At 45.7% G+C, this 6,000-nt stretch overlaps 1 long non-coding RNA gene across 2 annotated transcripts; it reads right to left on the bottom strand.

The window, feature by feature from the left end:
• Positions 1 to 223: 223 nt before the first annotated feature.
• On the bottom strand, positions 224 to 4,492 carry LOC145534917 (uncharacterized). 2 transcript variants are annotated; one of them, XR_014075070.1, is made up of 2 exons: positions 4,199 to 4,492; positions 224 to 1,933 (listed from the first exon to the last, which is right to left on the bottom strand). It is a non-coding gene; the product is annotated as an uncharacterized LOC145534917 (long non-coding RNA). The 2 variants fall into 2 exon arrangements; XR_014075071.1 differs by having other exon boundaries at positions 3,123 to 4,445.
• Positions 4,493 to 6,000: the final 1,508 nt, after the last annotated feature.

The following is a 6,000-nucleotide window of genomic DNA, read 5'->3' as shown; positions in this document are numbered from 1 at the left end:
TTGCTATTTGAATAATGTGCACACACAATACTTAGGGTTACACTGAAAAAGAATTATCAGAGAGGATCTGAATGAGATAGGGGGATTCCACAGGTTCATCAAGGGGCAGGAAAGGTTTTAGTAAATGGGAAGACTCTCAGGAAAGAAAGCATCAGTATTATAAATAAGTGATCTCAAATTTAATTAAGTTTCAATAAAATTTTTTAAGGAATTTTTAAAGGAATTTTTTTGTCAAAATAATTCCAAAGTTTATTTAGAGAAATAATAAGAACAGCCAAGAAAATTAGCAGGAAAAAAATCCAGTAAAATCATTTAAAATATTTCTTCTGACAGATAAGAACAAGGTAGGGTAAGGGTGAAATGGAGGCTGCTATTTTTCATATAAGCCTCAAACCTTTATTTAACCCTGTGCCTGCACTCCTATGATTAAAAACATAAAAAGATGTATTAATCCTTTAAGATATATAAAAGAATGTTTGCTTCATTGAATAGTACAGCAATAGGCAGGGGTATTAGTGGACAGAGGAGAAGCCCAGAGTTTTTATAAGAATTAAAGATAAAAATAACTTTTTAAATCAGTGGCACAATTGTTAATACTTTGTAAATAAAGTCAAACAAATTTAGAGCATTACTTTCATAAAACAAACCCAAGAATACTTAGAGATGAAAGAATGAAAAAAAGGAAGAGCTGTAAGACAAGGAAGTAAATATATAGGTGAATAAATATCTTTGGTATAATAGTAAAATAAAAATATACAGTAAAAGGTAAAGATATTTGACTCCTAAAAAATTTAAACTTCTATATGCCAGAAAAATAAGTAAACCTTAAAAGCCAATGGCCAAATAGGATAACTGTGTACTACAATTATGTCAACATTAGACTTAGAAAGTTTTCTTAATTGTAGTTGCCTTACACTGCTGTGTCAGTTTCAGCCAGATGTACACATATACCCCCTGTCTTTTGGATTTCCTCCCCATTTAGGTGACCACAGAGCCCTGAGTAGAGTTCCCTGTGCTGTATAGCAGGTGCTCATCCGTTATCCATTTTATACACAGTGCGTACATATGTCAATCCCAACCTCCCAATTCACCCACCCCCAATATTAAATTTTAAGGATTCCTCACAAATCAAGAATGATAAACATCCTCATAGAAAAACATACAAATAACATAAGAAAGAATAGGTAGAGGAAGAAGAAAAAAGAGTCAATAAATAAATGAGCAACTTTGAATTCTCTGGTCAAGAAAATGCATATTAAAATAGTAACCACTCCAGTAACAATGAATGAGCACATCCAATGCCCATGTCTGTTTCCAAGGCCAGTCTCCAATGAAAGGAACCAATGAAAGACATGACATATTTTAGTGAAAAAAAAAAATCTACATGGTCTCAAATAAGGAAAAAAAAGAAGTGTACTGTATATTTAAAAATAATATCTGGCAGAATACATAACCAAATGTAACATGAATGACGTTTATCTGTACTGCTAAAGTTACTTTAAGTTAGATTACAAGATTCCAAAAAAGAAAGCCACACTTAAATACATACAACACTGTTGCAACAAACGGCTAGGACTTGAGCCATATTTTCAAGCTGTAAGTGTCTAGTTCAAAAGAAGCTGAGTCAGCTCTGGAGGGTGGAAGGGCGGAGGGGCCTTGAGCACAAGCCAGATGTGGAGGTGAGATTCCACTGCTGCTGGGTTCAGCCAGTCCCTAGTGCAGCTGGCTTTCTCTACAAGCAGCAACTTCTCATTCCTCTTCTTTCACTCTTTCCAGCTTCCATTTTCAATGCCGCCTGACTGCTAGCAGACAAGGAAGTGATTGGAATCTTTCATACTAAGATGTGAATGGTCCATTGCTGACTCAGCTTGTGATCCATCTCCCAGGCAACTCTGCATTCATTCTAAGAGTGGCTGGTGAATCCAAGTGGACTCTAAGGGTTACAGTTACATTCATTATTTAGGCACATCTATGGATACTTTTTCTGCCCTAGCTGTTTCTTCTGCATAGAGATAGTATTGTTAGTACAATACTTTAAAGCTATAATTTCTAAACTTAAAAAAAATTATTATGGTGATGCATGCACAAGTCTAGGAATACACTAAAAGCCCTCAAGTTGTACACTTTATTTATTTCTGGCCACTATGCTGCATGCAGGATATTAGTTCCCTGACCAGGGATGGAAACTGTGCCCCTTGTGGTAGAAGCATGGAGTCTTAATCACTGGATCGCTAAGGAAGTCCCTTCCAAACTTTTGATGATGCATCTCTGTCATATTTTTTTAAAATAAACACCTGCCCAAATAACTCATTGATTTCACATAAATCTGTACAATTACTGCACTAATATGCTTTATTTACCATAAACATACACATAATTAAGGGCTTCCCTGGTGGCTTAGACAGTAAGGAATCTGCCTGCAATGTGGGAGACCCGGGTTCGATCCGGATCCCCTGGAGAAGGAAATGTCTATCCACTCCAGTACTCTTGCCTGGGAAATCCCATGGACAGAGGAGCCTGGTAGGCTACAGTCCACGGGATTGAAAAGATTTGGACACGACTGAGTGACTAACACTACACTACTACACATGTTAAAGGGTCAGGTAAACAATATTTTAAAACTATTTTATCTTAGCCTTAAAAACGTATCTTTGTTTTCATTCCAATGTGTTTTGACTGCAAGTAGTGAGAATGAACATGCTTCTCACATGAAAACTACACGTATACCCCAAATGTCGAGAGAAAGCAGCCGGTGAGAGCCTCCTGCCCCCGCCCTTCCCTCTGGGCGCTTACTCTATCTTCAGTGGTGATTATGCCCGTCAGACGGCCACGTGCGCGCACGGGTGTGTGCAGGGTGAGAGGAAGGGACCAGTTTGGCCAGTGTTAGTTAAGTTTGATCTTCTTATTTGATTAAAATAAGAGAAAGATAAAGAAGGTATAATGGTTTCTTCCTGTTCCCCAGTTAATTATCCTGGGGGTGCATCCACTGATCCGTATGCATTATTTAAAACGAGAACAAGCTCAGACCCAGATTTTGTGGAACTTGGAAGTGCTACAATTTGTGCTAAGAAGAAACTCTAATGTAAAAGAACACACAAAACAAAATCAAACACAAACCTTACTTTTCCAACTTTTATAAACTCTGTGACCTTAGGAGCACATGGCAAGGGCCCTCCCAGGGTGGTGGATGAGGACTCTGCCTGGGACTCAGCACCTCCTGCAAGGATGTGGGGGACAAGCAGGCTGGGGGAGGTTGCTCCTGGAAACAGGCTTGGGAAAGAGGGCTTTTTTGCAAAACGTTGCTTAGCGGACTGGAATTTAAATTTCCTTCCCTGCTTGGGTCCTTTTCAATGGGCGTTCACTTTCTAAAATTCCAGATTTCTGTGCTAAAGTATTTAAAGAGCAATCTCTGCAGCACAGTGAGCTCGGAGGTCTGGAGCTGATAAGAACCAGGGCTGAAATATTTAGATAACATCATAGCCATTCACCCTGGCTGCCTTCTTTCCTCTTCCCTCCTCACGTTAAACGCTGTGGTCTCAGAATAGCTGTGCTCTAGCCATGAGGAGGAGGAGGTACAGCTTTTCAGTAAAGAACAGCCTGGACTAAAGTCACATTGTCAGCTTCCGCCTAAGGGGGGCTCATATGCCCTATTCCTTGCCGGTGAGAAAACTGATATGAAACTGGTCTTACAGAAATTACAGCTGTCTCCCTTTTACGGCATTTTTTCAACGTAAGATGGCAAAGTAAAACCCAAGGAAAAGCCTGGTCTAACAGAGGACATTTATGGGTGTGTGTGTGTGTGTTTAGTCGCTCAGTGTAGTCCATCAGGCTGTAGTCCATCAGGCTCCTCTGTCCATGGGATTCTCCAGGCAAGAATACTGGAGTGGGTTGCCATGCCCTGCTCCAGGGGATTTTCCTGACCCAGGGATCAACCCCGGGTCTCCGGCACCTCAGGCTGATTCTTTACCCCCTGGGCCACCAGGGAAGCCTCCAGAACACTGAAATACAGAAAGTGGGTGGTGGGGGTGGGGGACGGACTTGAAGAGTTAAAAGGTTGCATGTCGACTTGAAGTTCAAAGCCGGAATTCCCAAAAGTGATTTTTATTCTTTAAAAGTGACAAGTCCACTCCTTGGCCATCGCCTCCCTCCACCTGCGCATCGGCCAGGAGGACCAGCCTCCACGTCCTTCTCTTCTTACGTGTCCGTCTGCCGGTCCTGCCACTTCTCTCTCCTGCAGTGACGCGCTTTATCCATCATACTGCACTGATACGCTCCTGCGCTCACCGGAACCCTCTGGGCGGCATCCCCCTGTTCACCCCGACTCCATTCAGGACCGCCTGGGGTGAAACTGGCGGGAAAATGCTTTGAAACAAAAGCAAACGGAAGACTCGCAAGGCAGCATGGCAAGGTGTATGAGGCGGGCGCCATGTTTATCAACGGTGCTCAGGGCAGCCATGTGACTGATGGACGCTGACTTAACGGCCGCGTGACTGGCTGGCATGAGTCACGTGAGCGTTCTTGTCCTCCAATCAGCAGGCTGCGCGGGGAGCTCATGGCGGAGGCGCGAGGCCACGGGCTCGCTCCTCGGCGCCCAGGAGCACAGAGGCGATGATGATGGGAAAATAGCCCGCCGCGGTGGTTGCTGCGGAGGCCACCGCCCTGGTCTCGCGAGAGGACGTGTGCCCACCGCTGCCCCACCCCGGAAGTGCAGGGCGCACCCAGGTGTACAGGTAACGCGTTTATTTCTAGTAGGATCGGTCCGGTGTGAACCCAGGTGCCGGTTGGAGAGGGAGCGGCTGGGAGGAAGCCTCTGCTGGACTGTGTGCCATGAGCTCTGGTAACGTTAGTTGCTAGTGTCTCTAGTACGAGTGTAAGGCTAACACTTCGTTTGGATAACAGGAGACTGCCCCTCCGCCTCCACCCTTTCTGGTCACTGGGACCCGCAGTCACCGGCTGTCTGCTGACTGAAGTGGAAGAGCAGGAGGCCTGCTCCTGGGGGCAGTTTCGAGGTGCCCTAGGCGTGTGGCGACCCGACCTGGGTGAGAACCTGGCGTCTGGGGCCGCGGTCGTGCGGGGACAGGACAGGCTGGACCTCGGCGGCCTGGGCCTCCGCAGGCGCGCGGCCGCAGCCCCACCCGCGGGACTCAGCACCAGTGGCTCACAGCCCAGGGTCTCAGCTTCCTGTGAAGTCTGTGCAGAGATGTGTGAACTCCAGGTGGGGGCCCTGCCCGCCGTCCGGTGTAGCCAACGGCCGAAGCCGGCGAATGAGGCGCCGCTGCCCCCTGGTGGAAACACGCCCGCGTTCTAACGCCATGGTTTATGTTTCTGTTTCTGGTTTGTTTGTGTTTTTTGGATGAAGGAAATGCCCTCTAAAGTTGCATATGGGAGCCTTCAGGTCGGACGCATCAGAGCCCCAAGGCAGGGGGCGGAAGCTGTGAGTGTCAGGGCAGGACGCTGGACCGTTTCCAGGGCTTCCTGAGGGTGGGCTTCAGAGGCCGGCAGCCACTTCTGTGAAGTGTTTGGCCTTCCCACAGTATCAGATGTACTCACAATGAAAGAACCGCAGGGTACGCCAAAGTCAAGCTGTAAATTACTTGTATTGTATACATTTGGGGTTGTCTGTTTTACTCTTTCCATTCAGATGTCAGGTTGCTGTCAATGAGCCCATTTATTCAGTCTGAACTGTGGATGAGGGACTTCCCTGTGTGGTTGGTCCAGTGGTTAAGACTGCATCCCCGATGCAGGGGGCATAGGTTCAGTCCCTGGTCAGAGAACTAAGATCCTGCAAGCCATACTGTGTGGCCAAAATAAAAAAATAAAGTGCAGATGACAACGACCTTTCCAACGACGATTCCACATGGCCACCTGTGAACTCAGAAAAAGTCTGGAGGGAGCCCGACTGAGCAGAAAGAATGTGATACTTCCTCTGACTCTGGAAAACAACAGTTGTCCACATCAGTGTCATCTGTGCTTCAGCAAATCAGGTTAGACAATGATTAA

Source organism: Giraffa tippelskirchi, chromosome 14 (genome assembly GCF_054371585.1).
Source record: "Giraffa tippelskirchi isolate mGirTip1 chromosome 14, T2T-mGirTip1v1.2.pri, whole genome shotgun sequence".
In the NCBI taxonomy this organism is placed as follows: Eukaryota; Metazoa; Chordata; class Mammalia; order Artiodactyla; family Giraffidae; genus Giraffa; species Giraffa tippelskirchi.
This window is presented reverse-complemented; position numbering and strand designations above follow the sequence as displayed.